Below are 11,931 nucleotides of genomic sequence, written 5' to 3' on the forward strand. Positions count from 1 at the left end.
TTAGTCTGAATGTGCACTAAGGCAAAGAACACGCTACGCTCTTATAAAGGCAACTACTTCAAGGTTGTCTACTTCGCTAGAATAGCAGATTGGGCTTGTTGGTTTTCCATCCTGCTAGTAACAGCGAAAAATGTAGACAAGAGACGAGACAACAAGACACCACAGGCGCTTGTGGTGTCTTCTTGTCTCGTCTCTTGTCTACATTTTGCGCTGTTACGAGCAGGAAGGTTGTCTACCAGGCGAGGTGTATCACTGCGGACCTTGTCAAACAGAAAAAGCGTGCATAAAACAGTTGGTCTTCCTTATATCACTTTATTGAGTTCTATAGTTTGAATTGGCGACCCTTGGGAAAAAAAAACTCTTCAAAATGCATCAAAGGGACTCAATGTGTAACCCGGCATAGGACAGGATAAATCGATAGTTATGCGGCACCACTCATCGGATATAAAATGCCCTGATCACTCAGAACAGGTGGAATACTGCAAGTGATAAAAAGACACCGTGTAAGTCCTACGCGCATTAGAACAAATGATGCTGACATATTCTGTAAGAAATGCACACACGTTGGGGGCAAAAGTCCATTTTGCTTAGGATCTGCCACATCGTACATGAACTATAAATGCGCTGTGTGATACTCCGCTTGAACCACCGACGAAGCATTGCGTGATCTCATTTTCTGTGCTTTGGACACCATTCCAGAGTGGCATTCTTTAATGTCTTCTAATGGGGGCGCGACAAAATCAGCCTTGAGGGCGGGGAGGGGGGCTGTTACTGCACGTTGTTGTCGTGCCGCTTATGTATCACCTCACCAACAAGCTCACGGGCAGCCCTCCCTCTGCACCATCGCTGAACTCGCTGCCTTTCGTGCTCCAGAATCTGTTCATCGCTTCGAGCCTGTATTCTGCCCTCCCATAACATTTTTGCATGCTAGGCCGCTTTCTCCAACAAAAGAATTCAGCAGAACCCAACTATCAGACATTTTATCCACGCACTAATAGTAAGAAATGACTGAAGTGCAGTTCTTTGCCCCAAAGAACGACATGACCTACCAACCGACCGATCGACCGACCGACAGACCACAGGACCGACCGGTCGGGTGGTCGGGTGGTCGGTCGTACTCCATCCGACAGACCGACCAACCAAACGACAAGCCTCCTGAAGCGACTCACCCAACCCGGACGACCGACACAAGCCCACCGATCAACCAACCATCTTCTTTGACGCCTCTGGCTCACTGATACACCGTTCGTCACGTAATTTGTCGGCAGGCATGCTTAAGTGCCCTGATAAATTGCATGCGCGATTGCTCACGAGCTGAGAGTCACGGAAGTGCCCCACGGCCAATATACTTTATTGTTCCACATCGACCACGTTTGTGATGTTTCACGTTTCATGATCGTTCCACATTCGCAACCTGTTAAATCAAAATTACCATTAAAGCGCCCAACGTCGGCTGCTAACGCAAGTACGTACGTCCGTCTGCATATGCAACCACGCCGAAAGGAGCGATATTAGGCTGTTTTATACTATTTCAGAGCTCTAAATGACATGAATGAAGTACGATTCAACGTTGTTCAGTTTATCATTTATGGCACACGTGTTCTCGTCAGAAACGTTAGAAAGAAATGCCGATTGCGTCCCTCGAATCGTACAACAGAGTTATCCTTGATGAAACACGTAGCGAAGCAGTCGCCGAAAGCATATGCGCAGACACGTCCATTGGCCACGAGCGGCCAGTAGTGCTTTCTCGCGCACATCTTCTCCATCTTTTAAGAGCTCTCCGCAATCCTCGAAATGGCCAGCTCGTATCACCGTTTTTCTTTTGTCGTCTTCTCAGCAAAGGCAGTAGCCGGCGAGCACGGATCCTTAGCGCGTGGCGACAGCAGTCGCGCGAAGCACTCGGGCTCTTGTCGGCAATGAGGAGAGAGTGGTACGCGCTAGGAAAACGAGCTCAGGAGAAGGATGTAAGAGACGGTGAGGACGACGCGCGCTCGTATGGCACACGGCTTCTGCATTCAGGCACGGAAGGTGCCAGTTGCGTGCAGCGTCGCTGCAACGACGACTATTCCTCACACTTAATCTCATTCCACTTAAGTTTTACAAAGTAAGGGGAGCATTTTAGCAAGTATTTCCCACCGAGTTGATAGAATCTATGTTGAACGAGACTGGTATATTCCACTAAGCGAAATAATCTGGAATTATATTAAGAGTGGAAGCGTGGTTAGTAAGAGTATAGTTATTTTGCATGACACCTTATTGGCTTTATGATGCTAATTTTCAAGCTTGTCATTCAGAAAAGAATCTTTTGTGAGTGATCTGCAAGCTGTAAAATAATCCGCGGTCAACATCTTCGTGGTAAAGCTCTGTATGAATGCATGTATTTAGCATCAGTATGCCTCACAATGAGAAGATATTCAAATGATCAGGTGAGCATTTAGAGCCACAAGCGGATGCTTTCAAGGAGTAGGCCATCTCAGCCGCACACGGAAGCCAAGATGGAGTACTTTGTGAACTGTATCTCCATCGTGACCAACACAAGATTAATAATAATGAAGGTAACAACGAAAGAAGTGTCTCCGTTGACTCTGTATCTGTCAAGATGGAGTGAGATTTGCACGCATAACTGTCGGTTGTGTGAATTACGTGTTGGTGTAATTTGTGGAGGCGCTTCGTGACATTGTCGAGGTACGCGCACCACATTCTACATTTTCTTGAGGTAAAGTAATCTGTTGGAGTCAATCCCAAATATTAGTGACGCGTGTCAAAAGCTGGCCATTCATGAGCGTCCTCGTAACCAACACCTCGAAAACATTACGGCTGTACCCTCAAACCCCTGACCTAACGCGTGATGATCATCTCCGCTATTTCGATTCAGGACACAGACGACCTGTAGCACGGACGTTGTTGCTCGAAAGCGTGGTTTTCAGCTGGAGTATCGGTGTTCTTATATGGGTGCACGAACTCGGAGCGCAAGCGTCTTCTCAGCAGGTGTCGACATCGCTTGTTAAGAAAGAATTGTCGGGGCTGGCTTGTCCATGCCAATAAATTTTCTGAGGAGAGGCGGCCCTCTGTTCTTGTAGCTTTTCATCGACAGGAGCCTGCATTTCAGTGTAGAGTGTAAACATACGACCAAACTCTTTACCATCGCAAGGATACGTACTATATAAGCAAAAAACAAACAAAACTAATGCACCAACTGGTAGTAAAGCTAGGCTTCCTTGTTCTGGTGCTTAATTGTCCTGACAGTACACTGGTTACACGTATCGGCTGTCTGCTCTCTATATTAGTCTAAAGAGTATCACAGCTTCAGATATTGGGTAGTAGTGCAATACATAAGGCTATCGAATATAGTTAGATGAGCGATCAAACGTATACTAGAGATAAGGCGCATGCGAATGCTGTCGGAACCACAATGGCGGCTCTCATACTCATTGGAAGCACTCATCTTACAATTTGTTAATCACTAATGTCAGAAGGAATGATAAAACATTTAAACGGAGCCTAATTAGGCGGAGGCAACCTGAATCTCGTCAAAAGAGAGCTTCTCCGCTAGTATACAGTAGCCGCATAACGTAAAACTATTCCAATAGGTTTTTATTCCAATCTCCCTGACGTCAAATTTCCCTAACCGCCGACGCAAGCATCGGGCGGTCACCCGCAGGGTTGTCTGAACAAACCAATCAAATGCTCCCCTCGTTCATAGCAGGTAACTTTTGTTAGCTTGAAAAACGAATAACATTGCCTGCACTGAGCGGCGTGTCTTATCTAATTGGCTCACAAGAGACGAGGAGCATGCTCAAGTGGAGAGGGTGGTGCCAGCGTCTGCCATTGGTCCGCTTTCTCTTACTTAGCTTGCGGTGGCTCATCGACAATCCCGGCGGCATGCAACGGAAGCTTAAGAATGACGCTAAGACGTATCCTCAACAAAACAGAGTTGGCAGAACGAAGTCGTAAACGTGCCGAACGTTCTCGAAAATGTTACACGGCCATGCAAAAAGTTTTATTACACGCAAATAAACCCATGCGCTCTGGAAAGGGCGAGTAGCCAGTGCCGGAGCGATCGGCGGCAGCCATCTTTTATACCTTTCGGAACGGGGCAGCCTGCGGCTATTCAGAAGAAAATTCACTTTTGTTCGGCATATTAATACATCTTTAATGCGTACACGTCACTTTGACGCGGTAAGTTTTTGCGCTTTTGTGACGTCGCGTGAGAGGCAGGTTAAGCGAGTGCAGCCCGAAAACTTTTGACCAATAGCCGAGGACTAATGGCGAAAGGGCGTCGAATCAGAAACAAATATTTTTGTTTTGTTCGGTCAAATTATGCATAATCAGTCTGTACACGTCATATCAGATGGGGAGCTATCGCGGTTTTTGTGACGTCGCGTGACAGACAGGTGAAGTGGGGGGTGGTCCAAAAATGTTTTTCACCAATTGCGGTGGGCTGATTGCAGAATTGGAATAGAAAAGTTTGGAATAATTTTACGTTATAGTGCCCCAGATGTGCGCACATGCTTATGCATAATCGAGCACAATTACGTGAATTATTGAATTATTTATTTGTTTTCTTTGTTGACTTGTTCATGATTGGGCAAGTTCGCAATCACCTGAATGTAGGGAAATGCTGCAGGGAATACTTTTACTAGTTTGTGCGCAACCCGTACGGGTTTCGTTTGGGGTTTCTTGCCACTATGAGATTGCTTGCGAGTTTTCCTTTCAGAAGTTCGTCTCCACCTCGCAGGATTCCGCATACTGTAATTTGTAGTTCGTGTGCTACCGAAGGGTGTCGTAGTATCTGGCCACACACAAGTTGGCACGAAAATTACCGGAACCGTAAAAGTATACATATGTGACAGGTACCATTTCGAGACGCAATACTGCGATGCAGCGAAGCTGCTTCGTTACTGCACGGTACTGCTCGGGTGCAGCACGCTGCGGGAGAAGGGCCGATCTCATCGTGGCCGTTGTTGCTGCCTGCGGAGTGAGGGCACTTTCGCCGCGACCGCGTTAGGGGGACAGCTACGCAGGGCAGCGACGGAGCGCCTGGCCGACAGTCTGGCCGCTAACGAGCCTGCCTCGGCCCCGGTCTCGTCTCACCAACACCCCCGCCTCATCTACTCCCCCTGCCACCCCTCACGTGCCGCAGGAAGAGCGGGGCCAGGGCGGTTAGGATAGGAGGTGTTATTAATATCGATCTTCTACGAGCCAGGGGAAAGCCCGCGGGTGCTTTTCACCACTCTCGCCCACTTACTGCCCTCTCTCTTCTGCCCGTCGCGCACCGTAGCTCTTCGCGTCGTCGCCGTACTTCAGTGCGAGGCGAGACGGAATGGCTACTTTGCGGACCCGAGGCCGCGAGTTTGCGTGGCGAGTGCTCATGTGCAGGCGTGTATGTATGTCTGTGTTTGTGTGTATGTGTGTGTACGTACGCTCATGCAGGCGTGTGTGTGTATGTATGTTTGCTTGCTTGCTGTGTTTGCTAGGCTTCCGGATCATGGGCGCATGCACCCCATTTCAGCGCATCTGTGTGTAGTCCTTCCTTTTGTTTTTGGAACAGAAATATATACCCATGTTTAGCGAGGAGAGAAAATATAACCTAAACCGAAGAATCAGAAAAGAGGGGAAAGACTATGCTGCTGGAAGTAGGCCGAGAATGCTTGCAAGACCTTGGCTATTCGGCCAATTTTGCAAAGTGCGTGTGTAAAACTATGGTGTGGCAGCGAAAATGAAAGAAAAGAAAAACATCAGACGTCACATTTAGTGTTGTTCCTCCGAAGGCAACCAACACCGCTGCAAGGCTAGTGCTAACAGAGGTATGTAAAGCGACGTGAAGACGTGCTGAGAATGCTCATGCTCGTGTGTGCTTGGTATAATGTTTCCATGAACACACAGCAAAGAAGCTTGCAAACAGAGCCCGATTACCTGTGGTGAGGCGTGTAAAGTTTGTAGCTGAAGTTCCCGAAGGCCCCTAAAGATCGGCGGATGTCTGGGAACTACGGTCTGATGAAGTAAGGGTTATTGTGATCATGGGTTAACGAAGATATCTATAACACTGATATCCAAATTTTCATAAATTTAGTTTACTTTTCTCTAAGCTACCTTGAGCAGCATTGATAGATCCATTTTAATGTCTTGGCCACTTGTTAAGCGTCTTTTGACAAGTGCACTTTATTTTGATTTATTAGGTTTTAATTTGCCAGAAATTGTATGAGTTTCATGACTCAAGCAGACGAAACAACTTGCTTTGCGTATCTTGCTATGGCTATATTTTTTAAGCAAGTCGTTTCAAGAAGTAACATAAGTGTCAGTATTCCCTAAATATGAATATACGTAAGCTATTATTTGTTCACGACCCATGCGGCAGGGAAAGTTGCAAGGACTATATATATATATATATATATATATATATATATATATATATATATGTGTGTGTGTGTGTGTGTGTGTGTGTGTGTGTGTGTTTGTTTATGCCTCAAGCTTAAGAAGACCAGCTACTTATTCCCTCTTTAAAGGCCAGTTTACAACTCAAGATCGCCGTAATATACTTCCCCATGATGACTGGACAAATGGCAGAGCAGCATGCCTACGTGGTCAGCATAGTGCCATGCCCAAAGTTTAAGTCAATGTTCGTGTTCAATGGCGAGCAAAACTTGCCATAGTTCCGAATCGTAGAGTCTCATTTATGCGCTACATACAATGTCCTACACCTGTAATACACTCGGCAAACACTGGAAACGACCGTTTACAAGATCTGCAAAAAAAAAGGAAAAAAATACTTAAGAGAATTTAAGGAACAACCATGACACCGCGCATCAAAAGCATCTCGATAAATAGACATGAGGAAAAACTTGAATACACTTGCGCGCACTGCAGCATCTCATTATATACGACCAGAATTAGATTCGTGTATTGACTCTTTGTTGGCTGGCCAAATTGCTTCCGCTGTTCTATATGCGTACATTGGTGCGTTTAAAACCACATATTCCGAATGCCTCCCATCATCCTCTATTATTGCTAGGCCCACCTCTCAATGCGCCCACCTGTCAAAACGTGAGCGGTCAGCCCTTCTGGGGCACCTTATCCCTATTTGTATCTTCTGTTCCACGGTGTGCTACTCCATCTGTCGGTCCCCTTCTTGATATTGGATTTCTATTACTGTATAGTTTTCTACAAACAGCAGCCTTAGCTTCTATTCGGCACCCTCTCTTCTTTGTTGTTTTTCTTTAGCTGGAAAACCTTAGGCGAAGATGTAGCTTCAAGACGCAGTAAACGCAGCACATTATCTGTGTTTCCTCTCCTCCACGGAGCACATTTATGGGTATTCGCCCATCAACACACCATGGCTGTTCATCCACACAATCCCACATCCTTTCTTTGCCACTGCCTCACGCCATCCATCTCCCCCCCAGCTAGGCTATGTTCCAACTAATTTGCAATATATTCACCAAAACCTGTGATAAGTATATATAGTTGTTCTGGTAGTTGCCACAAAAATCGGCATCTGTTAACGACGCAGCGCCGCGCATAAACTTAATGCGAGCTTGCAAGGCAGCACGTTTAACTGCATAGCGAATGCATTTATTTGCGATGCCACACGGAAAGGCACGCATGGAATGCGGCTCTCCAGAACCATACAGAGCTCCGCAAACCCTGTTGGTTGCTGGCTCACCCTTAATTACTTAGCCTTCGCAGCGACCTTGTCACGAAGCCAAGCAGGAGGGCTGTAGGGGCGTGGCACGCTCCATAAAGCGCTAACAATGGGATGCTGTGCGTGACTATTGAAATCAGGGATCGGGAGGAGCGAGCAACTTTTGTAGGATCTAATTGGTCTCGGATGTTTCTACGACGGGACAACAATCGCGCTTTAGTGACGTGCGCGCCTGCTGAGAGCAAGCAAGCGGTGAGGGAGTAGCACGCCGTGGCCCTTACTGGATATCACATTTAAAACTGGCTTTCAGGATTTCACCGAAAGTACGAGGCAGTGTGGATACATTTTTATCTATTGAGAAGTAATGTAAGTAAGGAAACGAAATGTGATGTTTTAGTAAAACTACATTGTGCAACTAGTTATTAAGGAATGAAGCAGTTCCTCATTTTATAGCAGGTATTTGTGCCTCTAGCCATGCCCCCCCTCCCCTCCACCAACTTCATTTTTTTTTCGTTTGTGTGGAGCACTGCACTCTGTGCTGACACGACCTCAGGTGTGGATACATACAAGCATTAACGATGAGACTCTTGTAATAACTGCGAAGTTGCCATCACTAATCTACCGGCGCTTTATTGAAAAATGGATGAAAGCTTGTTCGGCTACTCGCTTCACTTACGGAAAAAAAAAGAACAACGCATATCGACAGCTAGGTTTTAAAGCGCGGTGGATTACCGCGCATGTAATCATTCGTAGCATCTACGGCTTATTTTATGAACTATCTCGCGATCGGCTCCGACGTCTTTCGACCCTTTTGTTATTTCGCAACTTTTTTTTTCTGCTTGTTGCGCGTCTTCCAACTTCTATCATGACAACCACGTGATGCTATGGTTGTGTGGTCTAGTGTTATGTTTTGATCTTGCTGAATTACCATCGCCAAACTGAGAACGAAGGAAAGGAACTTGGTCGACGGAATTTCTGGCGTCACTTTTGTATCAATTGCGTGGCAGTGCGAAAATTTAACGTAACGTGAGCGTTACACACGTTCACAGTTGTGAGCGATATATATATATATATATATATATATATATATATATATATATATATATATATATATATATATATATATATATATCGTAGGCAAAGAGGGATTCTTCAGGCTACCTTTCAAACGTAAAGAACTTCAGTGGTGCTACAAGGTAAACAGAACAAGTATTTAATTTCGACAGTTTCGATCGGTGGACCGATCTTCATCAGGGTTTAAAAAAAAAATCTTGATCTTCACAGGATTTTCAAACCCTGATGAAGATCGGTCCACCGACAGAAACTGTCGAAATTAAATACGTGTTCTGTTTACCTTGTAGCACCACTGAAGTTCTTTATATATATATATATATATATATATATATATATATATATATATATATATATATATATATATATATATATATATATATATATATATATATATATATATATATTATTTCATTAGATTCTGTACACCGCCATGGTTGCGTAGCGGTGGGCTGCTAAGCGCGGTGTCGCGGCATCATATCCCGGCCATCGCTGCTGCATTTGGCGGGGGCGACATGAAAAAACGCTCATGTGCCGTGCGTTGCGTGCACGTTAAGGAACCCCAGGTAGCCAAAGTTAACTCGTAGTCCCCCATGACGGCACGCCTCATAATCAGATAGTGTTTTTGGCACGTAATACCCCAGCATTTTATTTAATTTTTGAAAATAGTGCTAGTCACCAGAAACGAGCAACATAAAATTCGTCTGAACTGTGATGCTTGCTACAAGGAGAAAACTTAAGTTGTTTTAAATACTAGAGTCCTATAGCGTTATTCTGGAATGGCGAGCTGATACCCGCAGTGGTTGCTTAGTGGCTATGGTCTTGGGCGGCTAAGCACGAGATCGCGGGATCGAATCCCGGCTCCTGCGGCCGCATTTCAATGGTGGACGAAATGCGAAAACACCTGCATACTTAGATTTAGGTGCACGTTAAAGAACCTAAGGTGGTCCAAATTTTCAGAGTCTCTCACTACGGCGTGTCTCATAATCAGATAGTGGTTTTGGCACGTAAAAGCCCCTAATTTAATTTTTAACGGTGAGCTGAGAAGCATGTGTATGGATACACGATAACGATCTATAGAAAAGACGTGTGTATGTCGAACGCAGCCTTCGTTCCTTGAAAAGATAGTAAGTATTGTGCATTGCGCATAAAGGATAAGGCTAGCCATGATTTAGTGCTAGTTTTGGACTGAGAGGTACGTTCTCGTTACATGCTGGATATTCCTGTGTGTGTATTACTTGCGGGCAGTTCTACAGGCCTGTTTTTAATGCACAGCATTCTTGCCGAGTACAACCAAGTTTACTGCAACGACTATCTCGTCGTTCTCGTGGGCCGATCCCGAATAATGTGCTCTAATAAAAATCTTGAGCCATTCCCCTCTGTGAAGGCGGATGACGAGCGAAGCTGTGTAGCCCACGACACAGATGTGAAACAGAATTTTCAACAAAGGTACGAACACATTTATTGTCTTGATCGGTGGTCATCGTGACTAAAGGTACGCGTGCACATTTACATGTGAAGGACGCTTAAGCTTTACCTTTAAGAGTCTAACGCTTGCCGGCAACCGTAGCCTATGTAAACGTAATGTTTTCCTGGAAACGCTCGCGGCAAGCGCTAAGCACGAGGGCGAGCTTTGTAGCTCTTTTTTGATGGTGTTTCAAGAAACCGAGCAGGCCACGCCGCTCCTACTTTCAGACAGACCGCAAATGGTAGCCGGAAAAGGGGTTTGTATCTGAGTATTACCGTAGCAGAATTATGTTTTCTCGTATATTGAAAGTACAATCCGACGCTATCACGTAGATTTTGCCTCCCCCTCCCCCCTGCTTAGCGTAGAATGTTTTTTTTTATTTATTCAAGTAAAAATATCAACATGTAAACTATTGTTTTATAACTCTTTCGGTCATGTGTTTGAGTGAACAAAAAATGGCAAAACGTCATTGCCACTACCTTTTTACCAAACTTAGCATGGTGGTAATATCTGTGGAAGAAGATATTTGTTTACGGTACAGCTCACATTGTCACGGTTGTTGCCACCTACCATTTGCGATTATCAGAGTTTTTGATTTCGCAAATTTTGCTTTACTAGCTGCCCCAGCGATTCCGTGCTTTAGCTGTAAAACAACGCGTGCGTCATGCGGAAGATATGCGTTCGGTTCCAAACCTGCGCCGAGTTATCTTTTCGCCGACTTTCATTTCCCTCCAGCTTACTAGTTTCACATTGTCTGTTATAAATAACTGTAACCTTCCCCTATATTCTTTCTCTGGGTTCCTTTTTTTTTTGTTGCGTCGAGTGGTTATGATTAGTGCAATATTCAGCCCTTCGGGACCCCTTGATTTTAGTCGCTCATTACATTTTGATAAGTGACGTATGTGGACGACTGGAACCACACTGAGTGAACGAGGATCGTAAAAGCCGGAAATGAAGAAAAAGACGCCGTTCCCCAAGTCGAAGCAAAGACGATTGCTTTCGGTGTGCGCCGAAATGAAGTTGTTTATGTGCATAGTAAATGTCGCGCCTCTGTTGTTCCTCCTAGAAATAAGGCGCTCTCTGTCGCCTGGGGACGCTTCGTGTCTAAATATTTATGGCTCGGAGAAAGTTTCCCGGGCGACGCCAACAGCGCCTTTAACGTCCTTACGGGATTCTTTTTTGTCGCGGCAGTTAGACGACTAGACAAACCGAATTGCCGCGTGCAGTATTGATGATGTTTTCAAGGCGCCCCTAGCGGCGAGAGTGCCAGTCTAGGTTTTGTAGATCGCGAAGCATAGCGACCGTGCGCAACCCACTCAGCCAAAATGGTGCCATTCCTTTGAGCGACGAATTCTCAATCTCAACGTGCTCGGCTATTCACGAAATAGTTCATTTACGCGTCCTCAATAGCGTTTCTTCGACAAGCGTGAATTTTTCAAGATTGAGAAGAGGGCCAACTAAGCGATTTTCTTGTTACCTCCTTTTTGTTCTTGTGTTGGACAACGAGAACGGACCGACACGACCGTGTTCGAAACCAACGACTGAGGAAATGCATAATGGGACACTAGAGAAGCATGTGTTACGTCTCACTGAAGAAATGCAGATAGCAGTTACATACCTACGTCGCAAGACTTCAGAAGATCAGTTATAATGCTGCGTTTTAGAGATCAGGTTCCTTAGATTTCAGACTTTCTAAAGAAAAAAAAAGGAACTCAGTATATAAGCCTCTTGCCTTGTGACCCTCACAAAT

The sequence above is a fragment of the Dermacentor albipictus genome, chromosome 3 (genome assembly GCF_038994185.2).
Source record: "Dermacentor albipictus isolate Rhodes 1998 colony chromosome 3, USDA_Dalb.pri_finalv2, whole genome shotgun sequence".
Classification (NCBI taxonomy): domain Eukaryota; kingdom Metazoa; phylum Arthropoda; class Arachnida; order Ixodida; family Ixodidae; genus Dermacentor; species Dermacentor albipictus.